This window comes from Xyrauchen texanus, chromosome 32, assembly GCF_025860055.1.
Source record: "Xyrauchen texanus isolate HMW12.3.18 chromosome 32, RBS_HiC_50CHRs, whole genome shotgun sequence".
Classification (NCBI taxonomy): domain Eukaryota; kingdom Metazoa; phylum Chordata; class Actinopteri; order Cypriniformes; family Catostomidae; genus Xyrauchen; species Xyrauchen texanus.
Genome location: NC_068307.1, coordinates 23,173,545 through 23,185,316, shown reverse-complemented (window position 1 = coordinate 23,185,316; position 11,772 = coordinate 23,173,545).

Below are 11,772 nucleotides of genomic sequence, written 5' to 3'. Positions count from 1 at the left end.
TATTTTTGTTGTTGGGTAAACAAGCAAACATAATACTACCACACTGGCATACATAATAAAGGATTATTCCAGGTTCAATACAAGTTAATATCAATTGACAGCATTTGGGGTATAATGTTGATTACAACAACGACAACAAAATCTACTGTCTTTTAAAAAAATAAAATAAACAGAAATTTAATAAAAGAGGTTATAGTGAGGCACTTACAATGGAACTGAATGAGGCCCATTTTTTATGGTTTAAAGGCAGAAATGTGAAGCTTATAGTTTTACAAAAGCACTTACATCAATTCCTCTGTTAAAACGCAGGTATTGAGTTGTAAAACTGTTTAAAGTTGCACTCAGTAACTTTTTCCTCATTTAAAAAAGTTTAACTCCTAAAGTCATGAATTGCTATTTTTCAATATATGTATAAAATATGTAGAAAATCATGACCTCTCACATTAAAATGAAGACCCAGTCATATCATTAAACTTATAAAGCTGTTTTATTCCACATGGACAGGGTCCGCACATGGGGGCTGCCGGGTTAGAATCACATGACCAGCTGAATACTACTTGCTTAATCTCAGTAACTGTCATGTTATTTGACACTTTCACTCATTGATTAAAGTAATCATGGCTGACTATGAATACTGCATTTCTACAATGGCATCTGAAATTAAAAACTATTGATTTTAAATTATGCTGAATCCAAGCCGCTAGGTGTCAGTGTAAGTTCAAGATGACCCAAAGACAAAAGTTATTGAGTGCACCTTTAAATTGTAATTTTTACAGTAGTTTTAGAGTTTGTTGTGATTACTTTGTCATGGCAACAAAGTTGTAAAAATGGACTTTACACAGAAAAGGCTAGTGACTGATTTCATCACTCTAAAATCACGTTTGCACACATTTTGTTTATGTCTTGTGACTATAATTTTGAAACTGTGAATATTTTATTGTTTACGGATTAATTGGCCCCATTTAATTCTATTGTAAGTGCCTCACTGTAACCCAGATGTTTTTTTACCCTTAAATGCATGTTAATTTTCCCAAACACTCTTACATATTCGGGTCTTTAGAGATCCGGCACTTATATCTATCAAAAATGGATTTGTTGCCAAAAAATGGCAACAAATCAGGACAAATCAAGAACAAGATTCATTATTTTCACACTGAAATTTCATCAAATGCAACTGACTGTCAAACACATATTGAGCTACACATGTGTAATGTATGTGTAAATTATGTGTAGCATATGTGTATCTTATGTGTATTTTCTCAGGCACTTGTTGAGTCTAAATAGATGCACAACATTATTTCAGTAGTACACTCAAATGACAAAAGTCATATCATACATTTCATGTGTTGTACTTGCTATAAGTTTACTTGGATGTTGTCTCTTCATCAAATAGCATTATCAAATGTAAATCAAGTCAATCACTCAAACATCAGTGCCACCTTGAGTAAGAAATAACATGTATATTATGTATGTGTATACGCATATAAAATACTGATAATTCACCATTGTTGATTCATTGTTGCTCAGAAAGTCACCGTGATATTGTATTTATTTGTATGAATATAGTCTCTTGTAATACACAAAGAAATAGATAGCCTGTGATAATAAACTTAATTAGATATGACATAAGGATAAAAATATATACAATTTCTGGAAGTGCAAAAAAAAAAAAAACTACACTCTTACTCCTCGGATTTCTAGAGAACCTATACACTTTTGGTACTTAATCCATTATAAAATGTATTTATTTTTTGCAATTATGGTATTTTTGGTGTCACACTAATTATTATAAGAGATAAAATGAGGAATACTAAAGAGGTTTGGGCACATCTCCAAAAAATGGATGAGATACAAGGGGTAGAACGAGGCTCTAAAGACCAGAAGTATGCATTTAAGGGTTAAAAGAAAAGGAGGTATGAGTCAAAATAATTGTTTGTGGTAATCAACATTGTGCGAGAAATGCTGTTGATTGAGCTAAACTTACATTGAACACATATTAGGCAAGGATCAACTAATAAAGGTATGATCCAAAAAGTTGAATTGTGTTCTCAGGACATACGTAATTTTGATAAATGTGAGGTAATTTGTCAAATGTGTTATTTTAAGTTTTAACCTTATACAATTTATTAATGACTATTTTTGTTAGCCAAGCAATGGTTTAATATTTTTGTGTTACAATTTTCATTTTTGCTGTTTTGTGAATTTTTGCTGTTTCAAATTAGTTTTACTCTTTTCAGATCACATTGTGACAACTTATATCATTTAATGTGACAACATGCCACACTATTGAAAATATTCACTGGAGTAAAAAGTGTGACAGCTGGCCCTGGTCTCCCCTACATGCCATCCCTAAAATACTTTTTATACCGAACACAACCAAGACAAATTCCTTTTTACCTTTGGTCACATTTATTATACCTAAATAAATCAAATATAGCTGGCGCTCATGAATGATTTGTTAAATATCTCAACACACACATGCACACACAAAAGCACATAGACAATAAATAACCAAATAAAACAAATAAAAACAGAATTTGATTGATTGATCATACTTGTCCAATTAGCCAGCTGTGGTCCACAATTTTAATAAAAAACATGACAGTATATTACAAGCTTATGTCACTATTTAAGTTTGACAAATGGTTTGGATTTGCTTAATTAGCTTAGAGGAGCCAAAATGTAGTTGGATGGTTTTCTCACATCTTATGGGAAATTAGTCCCTTTGTTGTTTCAGAGTCGCCTGGCAGAGGGGTACAGCTTCCTGTTTGACCTCTGAACTCTATTAGCCCAAAGGACACTGTTACAATGCCCATGAGAGTTTATAATATGTTATTTATGGTTGAAGAGTAATAGTTTTCTTACTTTATCATGTATACCCAAGTGCAATAGATGTGTATACAATTAGAGTAGCTAAGACAAGTATCTTGGTGTTATGGATTTAAACAAACCCTTATCCCTAGTGTTAGGATTATCTGATCATCCTGCAATGTTTGTTCAACATAAAACATGAGACATGAAATATACTGCAAATCATTGTTTTGTTGAGGAGTGGTGTGCTATTATTTTTCTGAGCAACCAGCTTTACGATTTTAACCTGACAGACGATAAAATGGGTGATACAAAACATACAAACATACAACCTACACAAACCTTCTATATATACACATTGTGGTTGTAAAAAAGGAAGGATGTGCCAGATATATTTAAAAACCTAGTTCTCCTGCATCGTGGTGAAATTTCCCAGTTCTTAAATCACAAAGTGATGTCTCTATACACAATTACACAGATTCTTTCAGTGAATGATATCTACTCTATTCCAATGGCCGCATAGTGTATTCCAGTGGCAGTACAAACTACTCTCTCTGGCTCTTATCTCATGCTTTATGAGCTGGTTTACCGTCGAGGCAGCTCATGTGATGTTTTGTGCAGTGTGTGTCCAGTTGGGATGTGTGTGATCTATCATTCCTATGGCCGCATTCCAAGGCAGAGCCGAGCATGAAAATGTATTAAAAATACATCAGCTCAGCTTTAAAACACAAGAGCATGCTGTGGGGACAGAGTCAAATATGTATGGGAGGGAAGGCAGAACAGTGTGTCTTTTGATTTTCTGCATTGCAACTTTGATTTTAGATTGTTGTTGGTGCAGTACAGCACAGGGTTTTAGAATTTTCAGACCCAGAGACTCCACTCAGACACCAACCCAGATACCCCCGAAATAAAAAGTTAGATTTTCTCAGTAACTCTGTCAAGTTTCTTATAATATTTTTCATTAATAAATGCTGTTCATTAAAAACATTAGATAATGTACATTACTTATAATGAAACTCATAATGTATACAGTGGCCCCAAAAGGTATTACAACAGTTTTGAGTACTTAAATCACACTTTAAAATGTCTGAAGGTCTTTTCAATAGACATAAAATATCAAACCAAATGGCTGCTGCAAACAAAGTTTTATCAGATCTAACATCATGGTTACTAAAGTAACCTCTGTACCCTGATGGAGGGAACGAGACATTGTGTCAATGTAGTGACACTAGGGGTCACTCCTGGGAGCCCCAGACATCTCTGATCTTTGAGAAAAGGCCAATGAAAATTGCCAAGTGGAATTTGCATGCCACTCCCCTGGACATACGGATATATAAGGAGATGGAATGCAACCATTCTTTCAGGTTCCGCACTGAGGAGCCGAGACAAGGTCCCGGCCAATTCAGCGGGTAGTTCAGTGTCTTGTTCCCTCCATCGGGGAATGGAGGTTACGACAGAAAACCGAGATGTGTCCCTTCTGTCACTCACTCGATGTTGTGTCGATGAAGTGACACTAAGGGTCCCTATGGAAAATGCAAGCGGTACACCCGGCCAGCTGGAATACTGCCAGCAACTCGATGCAGTCGCGGACCAGTCCAAGGGCCGGCGGCTGCATGCCTATTGCAAATGGCCCCACGCTTAGAAGTGTCCATCATAACACGATGTGCCTGAAGACCTGGCCTAAGGGAACTTCTGCCCATAGGAATGCAAGGTCGGAGCACCCTCACTGAGACAGAGTCTAACTCCATAGCAAGAAAAGAGATGCTCTGAACCGGGGAGAGCTTGCTCTTTTCCCAGTTGACCTGAAGCCCCAGCCAGCTGAAGTGCCTGAGCACTAGGTCCCTGTGTGTACACAACAGATGACGGGACCAGCCATTCATCGAGATGCAGGTGCCCACTTCCCTTAACGGGGCAAGGGCTGCCTCTGCGACCTTCATGAAGGTGCAAGGTGACAAGGACAGACCAAAGGGGAGGACCATGTACTTTTATACCCGTCCCTCGAAGGTAAACTGCAGGAAGAGTCTGTGTCGAGGTAAAACCGAGACATGGAAGTATGCATGCCAGAGAGAAATGGTGCCCGGGGGTCATGATAACGACGGCCATGGACGCCAACTGTGAGGCCCAGGAAGTAAGGAAAGAACTCTTTTCTTAAAATGCGGGTGAAAAAATCTGTGAAATTATAAGATAAGGTAAACAGGGATCCTCTGCCCAGCCCGCCACCAGGGGAAGGAGTGGTGCTCTTACCAGCTCCTCTGCAGCGGGTCTCCAACTTCCTTGACCCCCCGTCTTGGCGCTTTGAAGCCTCTCTTGGGTTCTTGGTGACCGGCCATGAGACAGGTGGCGTCTGCTTTCTGCGGGTGGTTCCATGCTGAGGCCAGCCTAATGGGGCAGACTGTGGCTGAGCCAGTGTTGCTGCCGCAGGGGGACGTCTTTGGTGATGAGCAGACAGGGTGCAGGACCTTGAGTCGCATGGATGTGTTGTATGGTCACTGTCTGGATTGCTGGGCGAAATCCTCTATTTGTCACTGAACAGGCCAACCTGGGAGGCAAGGGTGTCAGCCTCCCTTGACTCTACCAGTTTGAGCCAAAGGTGGCAGTCCTGGACCACCAGAGTGGATATCGCCTGCCCTAGAGACCAAGTCTATAGGTGTGACCTTCGTCACCTGGAGGGCGAGATCGGTCACCAAGCGCAACTCCTGCATCAATCTCGGGTCAGAACTACCCTCGTGCAGTTCTTTGAGCACCTCGGCTTGGTACACATGCAGGAGAGCCAGGAAGACTGCTGCCCTTAGTTGTCAGTGATGATGTAAGTCTATAGGTCCTGGACGGGAGTCTCCAACAGCTCCGCCATGTGGCAGAGCTCTGCGGGAACAGGTGCATAGCAATTGTGCTAACCACCTGGGGAGTCGCCGAGCACCCCCTGGTAGCCCCACTGCCGAGGGTAGTGAGAGCGGGTGAGCCTGCGTGCCGGGCAGTAAAAGGTGCCTGCCGTGATTGTGTGAGGTCATCATGCACTTCAGGGAAGAAAAGTACAGGGAGGGGCGTGGCCATGAGCAGCGCTCCGGCCCCTGGGACTAATCATCAAGCCGCAAGTGTTCAGGGGGGAGCAGAGGATTCCACTCCAGCCCAACGCTCGCAGCTGCCCAGGCAAGCGTGGCTGTCAGCTGCACATGGCGTCAAACTGAACCAGCTCACTCTCCGATGCTGTAATCAAAAGCTCGTCTGCTTTGTGAGCCGCAAACGAGATCGAGGACTCAACCTGAGACGAGCCGGTGGTCCCATCACAGAACTCACTGGGGCAGATGAGCGTGCTGGGGAATGGGATGTCCGTGGGGGGTTTCCCAGCGGAACGGCTCCCATTGAAATCCCCAAATTGCTCCCAGTGCTAACCGATGTGGCCTCGAACCCGTAGGAAGAAGGACTGCGGCGGGAAGCCACTGGGGGCTTTCCCTGAGGAAATCCGAGATCACAACATTGCCATAATCATGTTCTCGCAGTGAGAACATGACCCGTCCATGAACGCTGTCCCCGCGTGGGCAGCATCCAACACAAGAGACAGTGATAGTGGCAGTGGGAAGCAGAGAGGTAATGAACGCAACCAGGAAATATACACAAATGGAAAAGACATCTTTAAAAAGATGCTCTCCATGAGTGCCACTCTTTTAGAAGGGAAATATACTCTTTTAGAGGAAGAATATACTCTTTTAGGCTGCTGAAGCACTCAGGGGCAAGAGGGGGATGTAAGCCCGTTTATCGGTCCAATGACGGTCTCCAATAATACGGGTGAAGGTCTCTGCGCGTTACAGTCTTTCTTGTACGCAACACAACAATATTAAATGAAATACATTTTCTCTTATGTATTATCTCGTTATTTCATCTGACTCCATAAATGAAAAAGGTTTTTAATGATATCTGAGTATCACTAAAAGTGAGCTGAATGTTTGATTATTCCTTTAACTCTTTAATTATATTTTACCCGCTTAGATTAAGATACTATGTCGCTTTGAGGTCCTCGCTGTTTTCTCTACACCACGGGTCTCACGATCACAAGCGGCCAGTATTGGATCATCAAACAGAGGTAATTGCTATATACCTGAGATCGGTCACGTTCACGTATACACAATCAAAGATACTTCAGTATAGCCCCATGGAATTGCACACACTTGAATGTAACTTAACGTTTTCTTCAGTAGAGGTCACGGCCACTATTACAGATGTAAGTTGACCAACATAACTTCTCTTATAATAGCTTTGGATTGGCCATGCGTGGTTTCCCACGTACACTTATCTGGAGAAACATCAAATTAAAACAGAGGTAAGACACCCAGATTTAGATTGGTCAAGCAGCTTTTGCTGTTCTAAACGGAAATTCCTTTTTGTCTTTGCAAACCAAGTACACTTGAATCGATGCCAAATATTAGTCGTCACTAATCTGACGCAGACTTACGGTAACATACTGAATCGTTTAATCTGTTTGGGAAACACAATGTCAGAGTCAGTCAGAATAAAATCAAATGTTGACAATTTATTGACCAGGTAACATAATCAATTCATCAATTCCAATTAGACATTGATAAGTCAAAGTTAGACATTTTATCAAAACATAAGAAATACGAATTGCAATCACCTGAAATAAACTACAAACAGTAAACTGTTTGGGATCGTCTGATTACAGAGAGCCCTGAGCAATGTGTCAGCCTCTCCTTAAATACCCAGATAATTCAACATGCTTACCAAATGGTGGTGTCTGTCATTATAATTAGATTTTGGTCCCCTGTTGAGGGGGTTCCTGTAGATTAACATACAGGAGGTATGGAGGATCTGGGGAGGGCACACCTTTAAGGGGCACACCACATTTCACATATTTTATAACTTCTTTTAGCTTTTCATTATGGCTGGGAGGATGAGACCAGTTTACCAGGCGCACTGAGAGACTTTAAATGATACCAAACATGTTATAGTTACTTTTTGTACACACTTCACATTGCATAGGTTTTTAGTGAGCTTTAAGTGAGGAGGAGGAGTAAGATGAAGATACTTTAGAAGGGAGGTGTTAGCTGCACAGTATGTTGCATCTCGGATGTTGCTGTTACATCTGCGAGAGAGAGTTCAGATGTTAATTCTCATGAGAGCCTTTTGTTTTCTCGAGGAGTAGCCCAGACTCACTGGGACCCGCTTACAGGGAGAAGCCGCTGTAATGCGCCATAAGTCAAACAGCTTTACTGGACTCAGAGATGAATGGATCGGCAAAGTAATTCAGCTCAGTGAATACAACCACTCGGCTCCGAAGACGAAGTCTGAATGAGTGGTTGCATTCCAGCTCCTTATATACCCGTATGTCCGGGGTAGTAGCATGCAAATTCCACTCGCCAATTTTCATTGGCCTTTTCTGAAATATCAGATATGTCTGGGGATCCCAGGAGTGACACCTACACTACATCGACACGTCAAGTAAATGCAGAAAAATTTTAAAAGAAAACTTTGGGAAAAAAAATACTACTTAGGGCAATGTCCTGGTATTCAGCATCCTTTGGTAGACTTTGGAGGTCCCTGGCAGTCCAAGATACCCTTGCCCGGTTCTACTATCCAGCTGCAAAAAATCTATTTGAACTCTAAATCTCACTTATAGTATATAACTCTATATTCTGTAGGGTGAGAAGGTGAGAAACAACAAAACAGAAACTCTTGAAGGAAGTGCAACAAAGAATACACAGAGGAAAGAAAGCTAAAAAGACAACAAGAAACATTGAAGGAGACAAAGAGAGAGATGGCAAGGTCACGAGCTCTGCAGGCAGAGAGTGTTCCAGTCCCAAGACAGAAACGATGCCACAGACTATTTGTCAGTTCAGAGGACATGTCCTTTGCATTGTAAAGCTCTCAGGGGAAGCTTTACAGAGGAATCAAACAGCGCCCGAGGATCCAGGTTCAATGACAGGCCCAATGCATCTCCAATCTCTTTGCTCTGGTAGTTCCGCCGATAAAGGCTGACTAAAATGGCTTCTTCACACAAAAAGAGCACTATTCACACCAGGGGACATATAATAGTCCAGTGTCTTTTTTTGTGTAGTGAGTGGGTTGATTTTGGGTTGAATGGGCCACACACACTTGTCCATTTGGTGGCACTAAAGCTACGAAAGCTATTTTACCAACTCCCACTAAATACCAAAGGAAGAAGTGTCGAAGCAGTTCAAAATACTATACTAGCATACTACTCTCACTATTTCTGCAGTATATAATATGTACACTGTACACAGTATGCACTTTTTCTAAATGCAAATAATACCCAGATGAACAGTATACAGATGCAGTATAGTATACAACAGTGCACACTGCACAGAACACTAAATCCTCAATGCGGTGCACTTATGCCTCCTACACACTACACAACTTTCAAAGACGTCGGATTGTGGTACCGCTCATATTACACAACTTTTACACAAGTCTTGTCATGGAAGTCGTAGGGTTTTCAAATTACACAAGGAATCTGCGACAGTGGTGAACACATTACAAAATATTTCACTATTGACGAATCGCCGACAATTCTGCCTAGACTCCAAATTACGTTTCATAACAGAGTACACGTGAGAAGTGATAAGAGATGCGAAAACAAATGCAAATGCATACAAATGTTATGCATTTCAGAATATGATGTGTATGTTTTTAATGGCCTTCACATAATGTGTAAAGGCATCATATAGTTTATTGGTTACAATATGAAAATATTGACCTATTTGCTTACCTGACTGTCCAAGAAAATTGGCAATTTCTCTTCAACTCTTCTCTTTGTCCACCCAGTTGTTGCACAGTTCAGATGAAACATCAAATAGGCACTGGTGCTCTTGCCAATGTTCCATACATTTTTCCTCCATTTCTTCGGTCCAATGAGACTTTCTTGCTAATTGATGTTCTGTTGCAGGTACATCAGGACTCCTCCCACTGAAACTTCCCGTGCCCCGTTTCTTTCTCTCTCTCATTGGCTGTAGGTCAACGCTGCAGTTGTATTCAGTCAAAACACATTTCACATTGCGCGATTTGGAATCGCAGACAGGTCCAGATATGTAACATACTAGATATCATGCTGACATCGGCAACGCGTCGGCATTTCTCTCAGATCGCTTCTTTGATATTGTGTTCGTTGCTCACGGGAGCAAGCTCTGATTTGCCTATGATTTCTGGCTTTTTTCGGCGATCTCCACAAAACTGTCGGCGAGTGAAAATCGGGCCTAAAATCGTATAGTGTAAACTTGGCATTAGTCTCAGCCACAGATGGCAAGCCCACAGACCGCCTACAGTCTTTTCTCCATGTAACCATCTGGGTAGTGTTGCACCAGCTGTGTGTAAGTTATCATGTATGTTAGGACGTAAAGTACAAACTAAGGGCTTAGTAACTACTAGTTAGATTGTAACTAAATCAGTGCTTAATTTGGTTGCACTACCTGTTCTTAAGGCAAGACTTAGCTAGTAGGTCATAAGCTCTACATAAAGTAATGCATAGTCGCATAATATGACGTTTACCTTTATTGATCCAATAAGCAGCCTTCAAATTTGTACACAGAAGTATTAAAAAGCCATACATTTCAGTTTTAGAGTTTCGGTTGAGGTTCAAACCTTGTTTGCTCACGTAATTGTCAGCTGTAATAAATTTTTAAAAAAATAAGATACGTGATAAAAGTACATGTGATAAATAGTATATTTGCCCTGTGTAAATAACAATAAATATAATTGTATCTAAAATAAATAAGGGGTGATAAATAAATACTAATACAACAGGCAGGAAAAATAGCCATTTATTAATTTGAATATCTTACAAAATTCATATATGTTGAAACTTGGCACCGGGCGACGCACTCTGAAAATGGCACCGTTAGATTGGTTTCATGCTGAAGAGCTGCTTAAAAGTATAAAACAATTGTGTAAATCCCAACATCATCTATGTCGAAAGGATTGAAGCCTGTCACACAAAACATGAGCTCATTGATAAAATATCAGTCTGAATTTTTATTCCATCCATTACTCCTGGTCGGTGTATTTAGTTTATACGTAGGGTTACGTCCGGCATTTTCCCGGTGGGCCGACGCACTTTGGGGCTGATCAGGGGTGGACTTGCCATCGGGAGAACTGAGCAGGTCGGCCACTAAACGTTCCGAATGGGCCGCGATAAGCAAAAATTTGCCGCCGCGTTATGCAGAACGGACCACAAAACAGCGCCGCAATATGCAGAAAAGGACAGTAAATGCCAGTTGCCATGTAAAACCCAGGGCCGATTTATTTTCCCAGTCCAGCCCTGCGTCCTACCTAAATATAATGGTGCAACGCTCAAATATTTATTAGTGTGTAAATCGTGACTCGTTGCCCATTTATGCCACAACTAGGCTAAGTTGTAACATACATATAGCTGGTGCTTATAGCACACAAAACTGGAAAACTCTTTCTTGATCAACTCAATGGAACTTCCGCAAGTAGATGCACACAAGACGTTTTATCAGTCCACCAGGTTTGTGACATCAAATCTTTTAAAGATATTCAGTGTTTCGTTTGAGGCACGTAGCAGAAAGTGAAGCAGAAATCCAAGAACAAAGCTACTTTTTTTTGCTTTGTTTACTTAGTTATAACTGTGAAATTCTCTATACTGAGGTTTTCTGTGCTGTACTTAGACTCTCTACACATTTTCTTCTACACTCCTGTGTGTTTTCTGTGCAATTGCTCGTGGAAACTGGCGTGCCATTATATAAAATATTTTTTCCCCCATGTAGGTCATTTATTATGGTATGATACATCTCAGATAACCCGTGTGGTGCAGTACTTGCGTGTGAAAGTAAACATGGAGGAAAGCATATTAATTTGAATTTGTTAAGTAAAAACCCTAAACTTTTCTGTAAAAGCTTTTAGAATGTAAAGTAATAAGTAATGTGATTACTTGTAATGAAGTAATCAGTAAAGTTATCGGGTTTCAATATTATA